The sequence below is a fragment of the Saccopteryx bilineata genome, chromosome 11 (assembly GCF_036850765.1).
Source record: "Saccopteryx bilineata isolate mSacBil1 chromosome 11, mSacBil1_pri_phased_curated, whole genome shotgun sequence".
NCBI classification, from domain to species: Eukaryota; Metazoa; Chordata; class Mammalia; order Chiroptera; family Emballonuridae; genus Saccopteryx; species Saccopteryx bilineata.
Window position 1 is genome coordinate 21,351,976 of NC_089500.1, and position 17,708 is coordinate 21,369,683.

Here is a 17,708-nt window from a genome sequence, read left to right on the forward strand (position 1 = left end):
ATTAATATTAAGATGGAAAAAACATTGACGGCTATAGGAAGCATGGTCTGCAAACCAAATGGTATGAAGCCAGGTCCCTGGCCTTGGAAATGTTCAGAGCGGGGGCTGGGAGAGCGCGGAGGAGGCAGCAGCGTGGGGTCGAAGGAAGTCTGTGCTGAAAATCACAAGAGCAGGGTCAGAACTCAACCCCAGCCTGGGAGCACCTGGGCAAGTCACCATCCCTCTCTGGGCCTGTTTCCTTATCTATAAATTGAAGAGATGGGCCAAGTCTGACTTCCAGCAGGGGCCTTGTGAAAAAGATCAGGGCTGTCCTGACTCCTGAGTCACACACAATATGAGCCTGGGGGATGGGAATCTGTGTCTTGACAAGCTCCTTGGTGACGATAATGTTCTTCGGGGGTCCAGGACCAACATTTGGGAACTGTGGACAATGTGTTTATCAAGGTTCTGGCCTCTAGCAGTAAGAGTCCCTGGTTCTTTGTAGAAAGAAAACAACCTATAGCCAAGAGAAAGGTATAAATAAATAGGATGATCAGAGTTGGGTGACACAGAAAGGCTGCCGGTCTCATACTGTCTCTAACTGGGAGCCTAAACCCAGACCTGAAATCTGAAAAGGGGGACCTTTTACAGTGTGCAGTTTGTGTCCTGCTCAGAGATGTCCATCCAGGAGACTGAGTGAGGGCCAAGAGCCAGCTCCTCTCCCATTTGTCAAACCACATCCCCTGGTGCTAGGCTGCAGCCACCTGAGGGCGGGGAGGGGAGGGGACTCTCTGCAAAATTTATCCATTAGCGCTGGTACTCCCAATGATCACACTGTTACCACCACCAGCACCTGTACCCCCAATGATCACACTGTTACCACCACCAGCACCTGTACTCCCAATGATCACACTGTTACCACCACCAGCACCTATACTCCCAACGATCACACTGTTACCACCACCAGCACTGGTACTCCCAACGATCACACTGTTACCACCACCAGCACCAGTACTCCCAATGATCACACTGTTACCACCACCAGCACCAGTACAACCAATGATCACACTGTTACCACCACCAGCACCGGTACTCCCAACGATCACACTGTTACCACCACCAGCACCTGTACTCCCAACGATCACACTGTTACCACCACCAGCACCAGTACAACCAATGATCACACTGTTACCACCACCAGCACCTGTACTCCCAACGATCACACTGTTACCACCACCAGCACCTGTACTCCCAACGATCACACTGTTACCACCACCAGCACCGGTACTCCCAACGATCACACTGTTACCACCACCAGCACTTGTCCTCTACCCCACCATTACTACCACTGCTACTGCTCACTAACCTGCTAAGTGGGAGGCCACAAGGTAAACACTGTCCCTGTGCTAAAAGCACGCAGTACATGACAGGCAGGTCAATGTGACCCAGGGTGCCTCAGAGAGGACCCTGAGGCAGGAGGGCAGAGAGGTGTGGCGGAGGCCTTTCCTACTGGAGGTTCCAGTGGACAACACAGAATCAACACCCCACCTGGGGCTTCCTTTATCCCCCAAGCCAGGCATTGGGCATTGAGGGGTCTTACCCTAAAAGTTGTTCAATCTCACTCCTTCCTTTTTGTTCTTACCATTGGCTTTACAGCAGCGGTTCTCAACCTGTGGGTCGCGACCCCAGTGGGGTCGCCTAAAGCCATCGGAAAATACATAATGCATATCAGGTATTTACATTCCGAATCATAACTGTGGCAAAATTACAGTTATGAAGTAGCCACCAAAATTATTTTTTGGTTTGGGGTCATGCAACATGAGGAACTGTATTGCGGGCTCACGGCATTAGAAGGTTGAGAACCACTGCCCTACAGTATCCACACTGCATCACCACCCCGTGCCCACTGCCTGGACCACCGAGGCCAGCTCCTGATGGGACTCCCCACCCTCACCAAGCCTCTCCCCGGGTCCCAGAACTCATCCCAAACAGCCTCACGAAGCCGTCAGTGTGGTCTGGTATAGTCTTGTCATGATCCCTGCTGGGCAGAGGGTGCGGGACCCCTGGCGCACTCAGAGGGCCACAGCTCACACCTGGCCCTGGCTCCTGCTTCCTGGACCCCACGCTGCATTCTGGCACCTTTCTCCTCATGGCCTCTCAGATGCTAAGTCATACAGGAGGTCATGTGGGAGAACAGGGATACCCTCTCCCTCCTAAAGGGGTCCCTCTCCATCCCAATCCAAAGGACCCCATCCTGCAGGGCCACAGCACCCACCTCAGACACAGGCCTTCCCTGCCCTGGCCCACACTGACCTCCTGTTGCCCTGAAAGTCTCCAGCCTCCACCGCCAGACTCACCCTTTGCCACGTGTCATACCTTTCCCTGTGTGGAGTCTTAACCCCTCCTACCTGCCATCTTTCCTCCCAGTGACAGGTGATAACAGCTTCCTGGGACCAGGTACACACCTAAGGCTCAATGAACACTGCAGGATGGATGTGCACTCTAGCTTCTGAGCCCCCGCAAGCCGCAATAAGAAAGAAATGGGGTAAAGTTGCTGCTGGCGGCCTGACTCCAGGAGCAAGCCAGACATTTGCTCTGCTCCACTTCTGCCAAGAGAGAAAGCATTCCCTCCCCTGGCCTCCCCCTTCCCCTCCTCTGGTCTGCTTCCCTCAGAGGAAGTGCCAGTGGCCACAGAAATGCCAGAAAGTCCTCAGGGAACCGAGCAAGGAGAGGGGAGCCTTCAGATCCCACCCAGGCCCGGGCAGCAGAAGAGAAAAGAAACGGGAAGAAAAGCTCTTAGAGCAGGGAGCTGAGAGGGGGACAGGGCCAAAATAAACCCCCGGTACTTGAGGTGTTAGCAAGAATTATTTTTGAAAACACAAGGAGCCAAGTGTAATTTTGGACACTGGGCTGAGTTGTTATACAATTCGTACTAGAGTATGGTAGCTTTCAGGATATTCACAAAAACACAAATTCAGTGATCAGCCTCAGTACTGTGAACACAGATTACTGCCATCTCCCCTTCTCTCACCGTGAAATGGGAAATCTATGCAGATAAATATTAGAGAGCTGGTGCTGACATCACGCTGAAGAGGGAGTGCACGATGACACGGCGAAGTCAGGCAACTCACTGGTAAATGGGAAGAAGTCGGCTCCAAAGGCAGGGCAGCAGAAGAATCTAGTTTCTGGAGCAACGCAAGAGGATATCTTGGATGAAATAAGGCTCTGATTCTTCCAACAAGTGGGCTATTTGCTATCTAGCTCCTTCATGAATCTGCATACTGCCGAGGGCCTCCAGGGGGACCTGTCGCTCCCTGAGGTTCAGGCTAGACCTCTGAAACTCAGAGGAGTCAGAAAATAGTAGGCAGAGAGACCAGCCTGCAGGGCAGGAAAGCAGAAACCTATGAAAGAAATCTGCAGGATGGGAGAAACAGCCTGGCACGCTGGGACAGACAAGATCTGAGATCCAGAAGGAGAGGCAGTTCAAGCAAACCACAGCCAGTTCCTGGGAAAAAAAGTTCCGTCATAGTTCTGGCTGGTTGGCTCAGTGGTAGAGCGTTAACCCAGCATAGTCTCAGGTTCAATTCCCGGTCAGGGCACACAGGAGAAGCAACCATCTGCTTCTTCCCTGCTTCCCCCTGCCACTTCTCTCTCTCTCTCTCTCTCTCTCTCTCTCTCTCTCTCTCTCTTCCCTTCCCACAGCCATGGCTCGATTGATTTGAGGGGTTGGCCCCGGGTGCTGAGGATGGCTCCATGGAGCCTCCACCTCAGGAGCTAAAAATAGCTCAGCTGCAAGCATTGGTGCCAGATGGGCAAAGCATCGGTCTGGATCCCAGATGGGTGGATCCTGGTCAGGGTGCATGCAGGAGTCTTGTCTATCTCCCCTCCTCTCACATAAATAAATAAATAAATAAATACCCCAGTCAGCAAGTCCCCAAAGTGCAGATCAAAGTAAAAAACCTGATTTTCCAGATAGTAATGAGGTTCTTGCACCAAGGGGTCGGAGAGCCAAAAGTTGTTCAGATTGGGCCCAATTTCAGAACTCATAGAAGGTAACTTATAACTTATATGAAGTGTGATGGAACTGCAGGTCCCAAGGATGTTATTACTAAAGGCAGGTAGTCAGCACAAGACACCTAAGAGTGAGAATTTCTCAGTGGTCTCCATCCTGCGGCACAAAATTCTAATGAGCAGAAACCACAATTTAGAAAGAGATATCCCTGGAGTAGAGAAAGCAGGCCCCTGAGACCACTCTGTCCCTGGCTCACCAGGTCAATGTGTCATTGGCCTCCTGAAGAGACCCCCCCACACACACACACGTATACCACAGGAGCCCCTATTGGCCTCCTGAAGAGACCCCACACACACACACACGTATCCCACAGGAGCCCCTATTGGCCTCCTGAAGAGACCCCCCACACACACACACGTATCCCACAGGAGCCCCTAGGCAAGCATTCTGCCAGAGACCACAGCCAGGTAACCTCAGACTCTGGCTTTCTGGTAAACTGGTTACCTCTTGAATGATGGGATAAATCTGACCTTATAACAATATAAACTGATAGCACACCTCTGACCTAGCCAGCGGAGAGGGGACAAACAGCCAGCCCTCCTCCTTCTCAGTGGACGGATGGAGAGACAGATGAACAGATGGATAAATGGATGGATGGATGAATGAATGGATGGATGAGTAGATTGGTAGATGGATGGACTAATAGATGGACGACTGCTTTGGTGAGCAAATCGTCTGCCAGATGCCTTGCAGAGGCCTCCACCCAGTCACTCACTGAGTGAACACTGTTCGGCAGGACGGGGGTTCCAAGACAGCCATGCCTGGGGGCGCTTACAACGGCTTGGGGGCCAGAACTACTGGTGTGAAGAGATTACATGTTAGTGTGGGGTTTTCTGAGCCACACGCAGCTCCTCCTTCACGTGCTTTCCTGGAAGGAGCTGACTACATCCATCTAGGGAGACAAATGAGCTACTAAAGAGGCCCAAGTAGGCAGAGGTCCATGCGGGAAGAAACCCTGAGAGGCAGGGACCGGCCCTGGGCTGCAGGCAGGCCTCCCGTAAGCAGTAGCAATGTCCGTGACTTCAGGGCAGGCGGCAGGTGTGTGTGTGTGTGTGTGTGTGTGTGTGTGTGTATGTGAGAGAGAGAGAGAGAGAGATATGCTGGAGGGAGGGGAGGAGACAGAGTCAATAGTTATTTTTGAGTAGCAAAGAGACATGATTTTAAAAAAGAATAGACAATTCGATGGGGAAGACTAGTCTTTTCAACAAGTAGCACTGCGACAACGGGCAGTCCACATGCAGGAGAATGACTCTGGCCTCCGCAAAGCTGTTTACTCCGGATGTAGCTTTCAGCACCACCTCCCTCAAAAACCAGAACCCTGTCACCTGTCCCTGGTCCGGAGGCAGGGACACATATCAGATTCCATTTTACCCAAACTCCCTGCCTCAGGATGAGGCAGCATTTCTCCAGAGTCACAACTTCTTGTGGTTTTTTCCTTACATCTCTCCCCTCAAGTCCCTGAGAGTTGGTCGGAGTCATCTAGGCCAGTGTGTCATGTTCAGCATCACACCAGGACACGGGGGCCCTGGGCAGACCTGTCTCCCCCTGGGTCAGTGTCAGAGGGCAGCGGCCACGAGAGGGGACGGATGCTGTGCGTCCATCGGACCTTGTCTCACAGACGTCCCTCTGATCAGATGCACTTTGCAACGGCACTCCCCAAGTGGGCTAACCGTTTCTCCTCAGTCATTTCCCCCAAGCACTTCCCCGCAAGCTCTGTCCGCCTAGTCATTCTGGTGGCCTGTGACACAACAAGCTCTCAGATCACAGGTTCCACCAGAGCGGATCTCGTGGTTCTAAGGATAATTAGCAATTACAACCTTTTAGAATGGCAACCCCTCGATGCAGAAAGTCAGAAACAAAACCACAGCAAAGACAAGCCTTGAAATCCCCAAACCTCAGGCTTACAAAGTAGAATAGGATATTCGAGTGTAAACAAAAGGACTTGAAAAGGTGCACGTGAGCAGACTGAATCCCACCTATGTCCCTTTCTTGTTTTCTTTGTGTGTGTCACACACAAATCCCATACCTGGGCCACCACGGGACCAAGTTTCACTGGAGCCTTTGTGTCCGTGATTACACGGTTATGCCTCAGCTGGCACAGTGAATCTGCAGGAGAGAACTCTCCGCTGGCTTCTCCTGGTGTTTATGTTGGCTGAAGTGGAGACCCACAAGGAAAGGGGACTCAGGAAGTGAGAGGACAGGGAGTGAGGCCAGATGAGGATGCCAGCGAGGTGCGGGGACAGCCCCTCTGAGGAAAGGGCCTATGGTACCACTGCCCCAGCCCCCACAGTGACTGCACAATGCTGTGTCTTTTTGGCTTCCCAGTAAAAACAGCCGGGCCAGTGGAGAAGGGAAAACACCAAGCAGCACTAAGTGCTTCTCTTCTGGGCTGGCCGCTGGCCCAGCAAGCCCCAAAGGCCACATGTTTGCCCTTCCAAAGGTCAGCGCCGCCCTGGGCAGCCTGGGCACGAGTGGCTACACACCCACAGCCGCTAGAGGCATGCCCACCGCCCAGCACACACTGACACCAGGAGCCCAGGCAGACCTGGGCACAAGTGGCTGCACACCCACAGCCGCCAGAGGCACGCCCACCGCCCAGCACACTCTGACACCAGTAGCCCGGGCAGACCTGGGCACGAGTGGCTGCACATCGACAGCCGCCAGAGGCACGCCCACCGCCCAGCACACTCTGACACCAGGAGCCCGGGCAGACCTGGGCACGAGTGGCTGCACACCCACCGCCCAGCACACTCTGACACCAGGAGCCCGGGCAGACCTGGGCACGAGTGGCTGCACACCCACCGCCCAGCACACTCTGACACCAGGAGCCCGGGCAGACCTGGGGAACCACGTGCAGGCACTGCTGGCTGAAGCCAGGGTGGGACAGCCCGCAGCCTAATTGTTCTTCAGCGAGTTCCCTCTGAGGCCAAATGCGCCACAGGGCACATCTGTCCAGCGCAAGGCCGTCTGGCATGCTGCAGGCCCTCCACAAATGTTTCTTCTCGTCTCCCCAAGGTGGAAAAGCAAGAACGGGACTGGGCAAAGCACCTGGATTTACAACCCTGACTCCGACAGTTTACCTTGGACAGAGGAGACTATTAAGTGCTTGCTGTCCTTTGTTTACTCCATATAACCAGGGCTTGGGCTGCAGCCACAACCCAGTACAGACATGGGCACAAAACAGCCTTTTAAAAAATGCAATAAAAATCCGGGCAGGGAACTCTGTGATGGTCCCAGAGTGGGGACAGAGGAGAGCCCAACCAAGAGGCTGGGCCAACTCCACGGCCCATCCCTGCCCTCAGGGGGTGTCAGGCTATCTCGGGGAGGGGGGCATGGATAAATCACACCTGCTGTTGCAGGTTCTCACACCAGAACTCTCGGTTTTACTCACAGTGCACTGCTATATCCCATTGTATCATTTTACCCCCCTGCCTCAAAGGCAAATGAAAAGTGAAAATTACTCTAATTAAAGTTGACAGTGTTCATAGTAAGGAAAATTCTGGTATTTTCCAGGCATCTTCTCTCCCACCAGCTATGTGGGTAAAGGGCATGGGGTTTGGAGCCTGGCGGGCCCAAGCTGGAGTTCTGGCTTTGTCACTCAGCTGTGTCACTGTGGGGACATCTGCCAAAGGGGCAAAAGTGTCACTCAGAACTGCTACAGGATATGACAGCAAGATATAAAGATGGCTGAGTCCCCGGTGGATGCTGGACACTCAGCCAGTTTGCCCCTCATGCCTTGAAGACTCAAGGCCTACCTGCTGACCTAACTGGGGGTCTACACAGGCACCTCAGGGGACCCCCAGATCCTGACCCCAAGATCCTGGCAGCTGTGTCTGGAAGTGGGGGCTCCAGGAAGGAATGGTCTAAACCTCTGCCACACCAAGCTGCTAACCTGTCTCATAACTATTACCGACTTATCTCATTTGGACATGGCAGCAGCCCTGTGAGGCAGGCAGGCGACAACCTGTTATTTCCATCATCCTCCATTTAGAGATTCAGAGAGGGAATGTGTATTGGGCTAGGTCACACAGGAAGGTACCCCAAGAGCTGGGTTTCAGCCAGGCCAGTGCTCTGTCTAATAAGACAGCTAATGCTTATCAAGTATCTGGATATTCTACTGCATTCCCTACGGGGATGGAATAGTGTCCACACTCCCCTGTGTGACTGGATGTTCACAAGTGACACTGCCTGCTCCAGGTCTGAGCCAGAAGAAGACCCAGCAGCTTTTGTTTTTGTGTCTTGAGGGAAGCCAGCCACCTTGAAATAGGTCAACTGCACGTAGGCTACCATGCTGAAAGGAAGCCCAAGCTAACCACACAGAGAACAGAGGCTCCCAGGAGTCTCTCTTCCTCTCTCCCTCTTTCTCTCGGGTGGTTCTGTTTCTCTGAAGAACCTGCCTAGTTCAGGCTTTTTAAGATCAGGAGCCAAATATGATTGCTTTTGACTCCTCAGTCTGCACAGTGTCCAGCTCAGACTGTCAGCAGCAAAAGACTGGAGAGTACCCAAACATCCAGAAATAGGGACTGGGTGAATAAACTAGTATATAGCCTTAGGACAGACTACCACAGACTTAGGAAAAAACACGAAGGCTCACTGTGCAGGAATCTAGAAGAAATCTGCAAACACTCTGTTAGGTGGAAGGAGGAGAGATGGGAGAGCATTTTCAATACAATTCCTTTGAGGTAAGGAAGGAGAAAATTAGAATGTATTCAGGAAGAAATATTGAAAGGAGAAACAAAATCATTATTGAAAATGCTACTCTGTGGTCATGCTTCTTTTCCAAAGAGTTCTTATCTTTGACAGAGACATGCTGAATTATTTATGAATAAAATAATATGGTGTCTGGGATTTGTTTCAAGTAACCCATGGATGGGGGAGCAGACAGCAGGGAAGAACCACGCGTGGCTACGGAATAGTCCCCGAGGACGCTGGGTGGCGGGGACAGAGCGATTCATTATATATACCGTCTACTTTTACACCTTGTGGAATTTCCAATAATAGAGAGTTTCTTAAAAATTGTTTCCTCTAGGGAAGAAGCCGGCAAGAAGGGCGCGGGTGGTTGAAATAGAGTGAAAACCCTGCTTCTGCACTTTACAGATCATCGCTTTTTTAGTTTTGTTTTTCTTTTAATTATGGAGATGAAATTTACAGAACATGATATTAATCATTTTAGCATTCTAAAATATATAACTCAGCTGTATTTAGTACACTCATGTTGTGCAACTGCCACGTGTAACTAGTTACAAGACAGGTCCATCAGACCACAAGGAAATCCTAGACTCATTCAGCAGCCCCGGCTGCCCTCCGCCCAGGCCCGCCCCCCACTCAGAGCCCCTGCCCCTGCCCCTGGCAGCCACCAGCCTTCATTCTGCCTCCGTGGTTTCACCCTATTCTGGATATTTCATATCAATGAAATCATATAATAGGTGACTTTTGAACCTGGCTTCTTTCATTTAGCATGTTCTCAAGGTTCATCCAAATTGTAGCGCATTCCAGCACGTCATTCCTTTTCATGGCTGAATAACATTCCACTGTATGAATAGACCAGCTTTTGTTTATCCATTTATTTGTTGATGGACATGTGAACTTTTTCCAGAACATATCTTTTTACTTTGACTTTTTTTTACTTTATTTTTTTTTAACTCTGTAAGTGTATTATTGCCTCTTCAAACAAATTTTAAAAATTAAATTTCTATTAAACAATGAATGTGGACCACAGAGAAGGCAGGATGAGGACACGGGGCAGATTCGTTAAAAAGCTAGGAAGTTGGGGGAAAAAATAGTGAGAAAGCACTCAAAAATATAAAAGGAAAAATGGTTAATAAATGATAATTCCTTGTATTTGGGGTATGTGGTTATACCATACAATCTGCACTCCTTTGAAGCATGAAAGCACCCCTTGAGAACCTATCTGGGGTAAAACTATGGGGGAGCGGACAATGGTCTGGGCTCGGCTGGGGGACGGGCTGGACCGTGAGAGTCTCCCCCATAGGCTACAGCCAAGCCGGGATGTGATGACATTTATTGCTGTCACATGCTGACCAAGTTCCTTGTCTCCCCAACGAAGGGGAGGACTGGGTTTCTACTTCCTGTGTCCACCCAGAGGAGAGCACTGGGCAGTTGCTGAAGTGGATACTTTCTGAAGGACGGAGAGCCGCCCACCTTGGGGCCCCAGGGAGAACTGGAGACAGTTCCCAGGGAGGGGGTTTGTGGAGGGGGCAGTCGGTGGCATCCTGTCCCCTGCTCTGTGCCCTGGGCCTCTGACTAGTTAGTTCTTTGAAGAGCCGAACCTGCTGTTTTCAAACAAAAGTTCTGTAAATACTACTAGTTTAGGAGAAAGGACTCGGGCATGGAGCCAGGAAACACAGTTCCAGTTGTAGCTCTGACCCTGGGGGAATTACTGGCCCATTTTCCAGGTGGAAATAATAATTCTCGCTCCTCTTTGTACCTTGGGGTATTAGACGGTCCAGAAATAATTAGAGCTTTGAGCTCTTCTGAAGAAACACAAGGGAATATTACGATTCCTGTGGCCTAGGTGGGTGGAGTGGAGACTGAGAAAAGTGAGTAGATATAATTGAGCTGAGAAAAGTCATCTAATCGTCTAGATTTTATCTAGAGGGAGGGCAAGGGCCTGAGAAGGCAAACAAGCTACGTGTCGCGGCTACAAACTCACATTTATACAATTAAGTCTAGTCTGTCTAGTGACTTTCGATCCTTGCCTCACATCTGCAGGGGTAGGGTTACTCCCTTTCTGAAGAGGGAGAAACTGAGGCTCAAAGAAGCTCAGTAAGTGATGTGTTTAAATAAGAAGTGGAGCCGGACCCCCAGCCCATGCACAGTTCTGCTCTCCTCTGAGATGCAGCCAAACACACACGCTTGGTCACCCGTGCTTGCTGGTTGCTGATCAGAACTGGAGTTCCCCCGTGTCCCTGTCTCACTCCTCTGCCCCTTCAGCAGCCACATGGTGCTGAGCACTGCAGATAAAGAGGGAATATGGAGCCAGGCTTCCAGGGAGCTGCTGGTCCCTGGGGGTCCCTCTTACGACATGCCGTGGCAGAGGCTGCTAGATCCCTGCTCAATATCCGTTCTCCCCTTCTCCCTATGAACAGAACCATGGAGAATGTACTCAGTGAAAAACCACCTCCCCCGGCCACAGCGCAGATAGGACAACCAATGAAAACTGATCTCAGGTCCTCCTCCCTCTTGCCCAGAATGAGGGTGTGACTGATGGCTGGCTGGTGCTCAAGTGACCATATTGGACCACAATGTGACCTTGAGTTTCCTTGAGTAAAGTGGCCATATGCAGATAATGGGACAAAAAAGATAGAAGCGGACCAGGTCCCCTGGAACCAGCATACCAGCCTGGCCAACCCACCCCCAGGCCTTTTATGCAAGAAAAAGATAATTTCTGCCTAAATAACCCTGGTTATTTCTGGTCTCTGTTACTAACCAATACATAGGTTGTTCCTTTGAGTTGGCTGATAGACCCTAAATAGCAAAGGCTGCCAGGCTTGGAAGAGATCTGCATTGGCATGAAGGGGAACAGAGGCAGCCACAGCCCAGAAAATCACCGAGCAGCCTGGTGTGCAGGGCGAGAAGGCCATCCAAGCTCACAGCAGAGTCAAAGAACAAATCCTCCTGCCTGGATGCAATGAGTGGTCTGGATAAGCCCTCAAGCACCAGGTATGGGGGAAGGGTACGGCTAAGGGGTCAGCTATGTCCACCAGCACTGTGATCCCTCCAGCCTAAGGCATCTATTGCAAGGTCTCTTACCTTAAAGTGCACCTCAAAATCCTGGGGCAAGGCCTGCTTACTCACCTCCACCTGTGTCCCTGCTCAGGTCTCCAGCCCCATTCCTCACCTCCCTCCACTCTCCCCAAAGCCTGTGTCCTTAGAAGGACTGGAATGGCCTCCACCCATGCACCTTCCCACCACTAGGTTTTTGCATAGAATTTTCCTTTCTGCCTTAAACAAACCCCACCCTTTGGGCAGACTGACACCCCTGCATCCTTCGGCTCAGTTCCCAACTTACTCAACGCTTCCCCAAGGAAGCTTCCCTGACTCGTCAAGCTGAACCCAGACCCCCTCCAGGGACTCCCACAATGCCCTGGGCTTCTCCTTTCACTTGGTGTGAGATTGTCTGTCTCCTCCACTAGTCTGTGCATCCCTCAGAGCAAGGACTTCTAGAATTGCACTTGAAGGCTCCCTGCCCCAAGAAGACCACCATATGGCCCTCCGCACACAGCACAGTTCACAACACACAGTGGGCTCTTAATGTTAACAATGGAAACACAGAACTCAGAATCTAAAACCTAACCAGCAACAGGCTTTAATAAACCCTAGTTTTTGCTGCCTTCCATGACTACTGTTCTTTTTCCAATTATAAATGTCTTTTACGGTCTGAGAATCATGACCTTCTTCCCTGCAAACGGATCGGTCACACGAGCTTTTCATGGTTATATTCGCCCTCTTCTCTTAGGGGGTAGGTAAGGGCCTCCTCTGGCCTTTACTTCCTCCGCAGGACCGGAAACATGCTCCTTGTATAGGGAGGACTATAAGTTAGTCAACCAACTTGGCCACACTTGCAGCTCTGATCAGAGTAAAATGCTTGCAGGTTGAAATGGCTAACATGAGGTTTAGACAACACCCAATATTCTTTGTCTAGGTCTCCCTGCCCTCTAAATTGAACAGGGGACCAACATGATTGCCCCCAAGTGATACTGGAGGTTAAACAGGACTAGGCTGGGTTGCTGTGCACAGATCCATGCAGGCTCCGAGGACAGCAGGAAAGACGCCTCAGCCTCAGACAGGGGCCAGGTGGTCAGGGCTGCCCTCCCCCAAGACTGGTCGGATCCTGGCACACACCTACCCAGAGCAGAAGGCGCTGGAGACCCACAGGTGCCTCGGCTGCTTTAACTGTCAACTGTTGTGAACTGAACTGGTCTTTGGAGGAGGAAGGTTCAGCAAAATTTTAATTACAGGCCGTCTCCCCTGCTTTTAATGGCTAGGCTCTGAAAACGTAGTACTTTAATCACATGGTGTTAAATCAAATCACTTTTTAAGTATACTAGTGAGGCTGGGTATTTAAAGGAAACCTGTTATGAAATCTTTTATAAAGCAAGTTAATTGAACTTTTTTGAAGTTCAGTGGGTTTTTTGTTTGTTTAGGAAGTTTATGTTTAAGTGCATCTCATTCAGGTTTGCTGGGTACACTAAATCACTCACTCAGCTACGTTCTCCTCGCCATGCTTCTCAGAGGGGCCCACCTCCCCTAAGTCGAGTCCACAACCGCTCGCAGGCATTGCAGAGCCTTGATTCCCCTCTCCTCTGGCAAAGTGCCCTTCTACCCCAGACTGTGCACACTCTGGAGCTTCTGAAAAGCCGTGTTAGGAGTTCAGTGCGCAGCCCTCTTCTCCCTGGTTCATATTGTGACTGCATTTTGAGACAATGCCTTTAGAAAGATGATTAAGGAAAAATGAGGTCGTTAGGGTGAGCCCTAATCCATTATGGCTGGTCTCCTCATAAGAAGAGATTAGGACACATACACAGCGGGAAAAGACCGTGTGAGGCCGGGGGAAAGACAGCCATCTACGAGCCTCAGGAGAAACCAAACCTGCCGACACCTTGGTCTCGGGTGTCCAGTCTCCAGAACTGTGAGAAAACGAATCTCCTTGTTTAAGTCCCCCAGTCTGTGGCACCCTGTGTGGCAGCCTGCCCAGACTAACAGAGCAGGAGAGCCAGCTACTGCTCTGCTGAGCTCTGTGACCTGGGGCCAGGGCCCTAGCCCTGGCTCAGGGTCCCATCCCCTGTCCTACCTCAGGGGCTGCTGTGAGGATTAAATGCAAATGATGGGCAGTATGTTTTGTGAGCTCACCTTCCCCCCTCCTTGGCTCTTTTGTTTAGACAATGTCATTTACCCACAAGAGAAGGAGATTTCTCTCTCACTTCTCCTAGGTACAGGAGCCAAAGTGAGAAGGGGATCCTGACACCAACAGTATGCTTTTTTTTTTTTCTTAAATTAACAGTGTACCTTTATTTTATTTTATTTTTTTACCTTTAAAGCACTGTCACATAAAGTCTTAAAGTTAAGGCTCATGGCCCTGGCCAGTGGCTCAGAGGATAGAGTGTTGGCCTGGCGTATGTACATCCTGGGTTCAATTCCTGGTCAGGGCACACAGGAGAAGTGACCATCTGCTTCTCCCCCCATTCCCCTTTCTTTCCCTCTTCCCCTTCCACAGCCAGTGGCTCAACAGATTTGAGTATGGCCCCAGGCACTGAGGATAGCTCCACAGGAGTGCATCAGCCTCAGGTGCTAAAAATAGTTCAGTACTAGAGCATAGGCCCCAAAAGGAGTTGCCAGGAGGATCCCACTCAGGGCACATGCGAGACTCTGCCTCACTATCTCCCCTCCTCTTACAAAAAATCTGTGAAACAGCCAGGAATAGAAATCTTATTTTAATTTGATAGACAAGATAAGCTGAAGCTCAGAAGGAGTGAGTGATTTACTTGAGATCCCATGGCTTGTTGGACAGGACCCGGGTTCTCTGAACTCACATTCATCTGCTCCCAGCTCCTTCCCATCACCACTGATACGCTAAACCAGTGGTTCTCAAAGTGTGCGCCAGGGCACACTGGTGCGCACTAGAAGATTTCCAGGTGCACCCTATGGTATTCCAGAGAAATATGTGCCTGTTGGGGACCAAAACACCAACAGGGTTTTTGGAGTTTAGATTTTTGGGGGACAGAAGTGTGGGGAATTGGCTGTAAGCTGACAGTCTGCCCAATCCCCCACCTCACTTGCCTGATGAGGTTGCAAAAGGCTGTTAAACTGTGAGCTGGATTGTTTACAATACCCCCCATGTCCTCCAGAAAGACTGGAGGCAAGTTTCTTCTATCCTTTATTTGATGTAAAGTTAAGTTGATATATATGGTGGGCGTTTTCTGCACTCAATAAAATTAATAGTAAAAAGAGAGGAATTCCTCAATGTATGACGAAGAAATGAGAGTTTGCCTTTCAAATATATGCCCAAACATTGAAGAAATTGCTAAGACACATCAGGCTCATGTTTCTCATAAACACAAGAATAAAAAAACTTAACACATTTGCGCTGGGACCTGCCAAATTTACTAAATTTACTAAGAATGTATCTATATATATAAAAATACAACTTTTTGTATTTTTTTGTTTTTTAACCCTTCTTTATATGAATTCTAAAAGGCATAACTCAAAAAATGTAACATAAAAATGTTTTTTAATGTCAGAATAAATTTAATTTTGTCATATTTATTTCATTTAATTATCATAAAAGCATGCTTGGACTTTATATATTTTTCTTTAATATTTGTCTTAATTATTATAACATATTTCTCAGAAATTTGTATATAGTGCACCTACAATTATTTGTAGGATTTTAAATGCACCCAAACTTCAAAAAGTTTGAGAACCACTGCCCTAAACACTCAAAAACACCACCATTACCAGGCTACTCTTTGCTGCATAACCTTCAATGGCTCCCAGGTGAGGACCATGTCACGCCCCCACAGGCTTGTATTCCTCCCTGCCCTTCTAACCTCTGGCCCCCCATCTTCAAATCCATTGTGACAAACCAGTCACACACCCCGATGAACACAAGCCATACTCACGTTACCACCTCACTGAGAACACCTCCCACACTTCTTTCTGACTAGCCTAGCAGGCACCTCCTCCAGGAAGCCTTCTCCGACTGCTCTGATTTCTTTCCACAGTGCTCTCAGGCCCAGTCACATGAGGTGACTCTAAACAGACGTGCCCTTATTTTGTTCGCAAATTGCCTAACCATGTCAGTCCCCAGGACAGGGAGCACATCTTCCTGCCAGTCCCTGGTACCCAGGCACAAAGATAACAGTCAGTAACACTTTTCTGTCAGAAAAGCAGTTGTGGGCCCTGGCCGGTTGGCTCAGCGGTAGAGCGTCGGCCTGGCGTGCGGGGGACCCGGGTTCGATTCCCGGCCCAGGGCACATAGGAGAAGCGCCCATTTGCTTCTCCACCCCCACCCCCTCCTTCTTCTCTGTCTCTCTCTTCCCCTCCCGCAGCCAAGGCTCCATTGGAGCAAAGATAGCCAGGGCGCTGGGGATGGCTCCTTGGCCTCTGCCCCAGGCACTAGAGTGGCTCTGGTTGCGGCAGAGCGTCGCCCCGGAGGGGCAGAGCATCGCCCCCTGGTGGGCAGAGCGTCGCCCCTGGTGGGCGTGCCGGGTGGATCCCGGTCGGGCGCATGCGGGAGTCTGTCTGACTGTCTCTCCCTGTTTCCAGCTTCAGAAAAATACAAAAAAAAAACTTTAAAAAAATAAATAAATAAAAATTAAAAAAAAAAAAAAAAAAAAAAAGAAAAGCAGTTGTGGATAAGTTACCTCTGCAATGTAAACATGTTCAGAAATAGCTACTTACAGGCTCAACTCTGCAACAGAGTATCATTCTTCTCTGCTGCCACATCACCAAAGTGCTTGATGTCCACCCTGGCTGACTGGCCTCAGGTGACATGACTTCTACTTCCCTCTGTCCCTGGATATCCCAGCTACCCCCACCATCTCTGCTCCTCCTCACAAAAATCATGGTCCTGAGACCAAGGTTGACATGAACGCCAGGAGTTACTATTTGATGAACTGTGAGTCTTCTTTAAAGATGTCCTCTTGTTACAAGACTGGCCATCCAGGACAAGAATTTTTGTCTATTTTCTTCACTTGCTATATTCATAGCTCCTAGAAAAAACATCTGCTGAATACTTCTGTTGACTAAACAAGACGATAACTTTCAGCCAGGCCTTGAGCGAGGTGGGTCCCTGACAGTGGAGTAATATAAACCAAACACGAGTGCCCAGGAAGTGCTGCCCTTTAGGCATAATTCCAGCATTATCTACCCCTTCAAAAGTGCCTCTCTTGTCATCTACCCAGTGCTGTCCCTAAGGGGTTTTCCTCAGGCTTCCAAAGCTAACATTTCCTTCTGATGAGACAAAGAATCAGAATTCCAACCCCAAAGGGAAAGGCCTCTCAAAGAGGCACTCGGAGGAAGAGGCTCAGCTGCTGTCCCAGCTGTCACCTCCACAACCGAACAGCAGAATGAGATGGCTGTCCACACAGCATGGGAAAAAGGTCCCTGCTCTCTCGTGGCCGGACGACCTCTGCTCTGCTCCCAAACCTCGTGAGGGCAAATACCCACATTCAAGGAACTGCCTTGGCCATGAAAATATCAAATCAACCCTTCTGTGCACCATCCTCAAGGTGCTGACCAGTCAGTCACAGGACCAGTTCTGGGTTTTACCTACATCTTCCTTCCCAGCTTTGGGAAAGGCCACTAGGTGCCCCTCACTGAGAGGGATGCACAGATGACCAGTCAGGAGGGGCAGTTCTGCCAGAAGCAGATGGGGAGGCAGCCCCAGCCGCTGATGGATCTAGTACAGCAGGGGGGAGGCGGTACATTCTAGAAACTGCCTGGAATGTCCCCAAAGGGGGCAGCACACCTGAAAGGGACAATGTAGGAGGCTCCTGGGTAAGCTGGAAATGCACAAGATGCTGGAGGTTCCAAATCCCTGCCCTGTGCCAGGGTCAGAGGTGGCAGCTCCTTCCCTGCCCAGTAATAGCCTGAGCCTCCCCAGTCTCAGACCATGCCCTTCAGAGCCTCCCAA

General features: G+C 50.2%; 1 protein-coding gene across 5 annotated transcripts in view; it reads right to left on the minus strand.

Annotated features, from left to right (window-relative positions):
- Positions 1 to 17,708, minus strand: part of CTIF (cap binding complex dependent translation initiation factor) — a 272,016-nt gene that overhangs the window by 230,451 nt on the left and 23,857 nt on the right. The window lies entirely within an intron of this gene.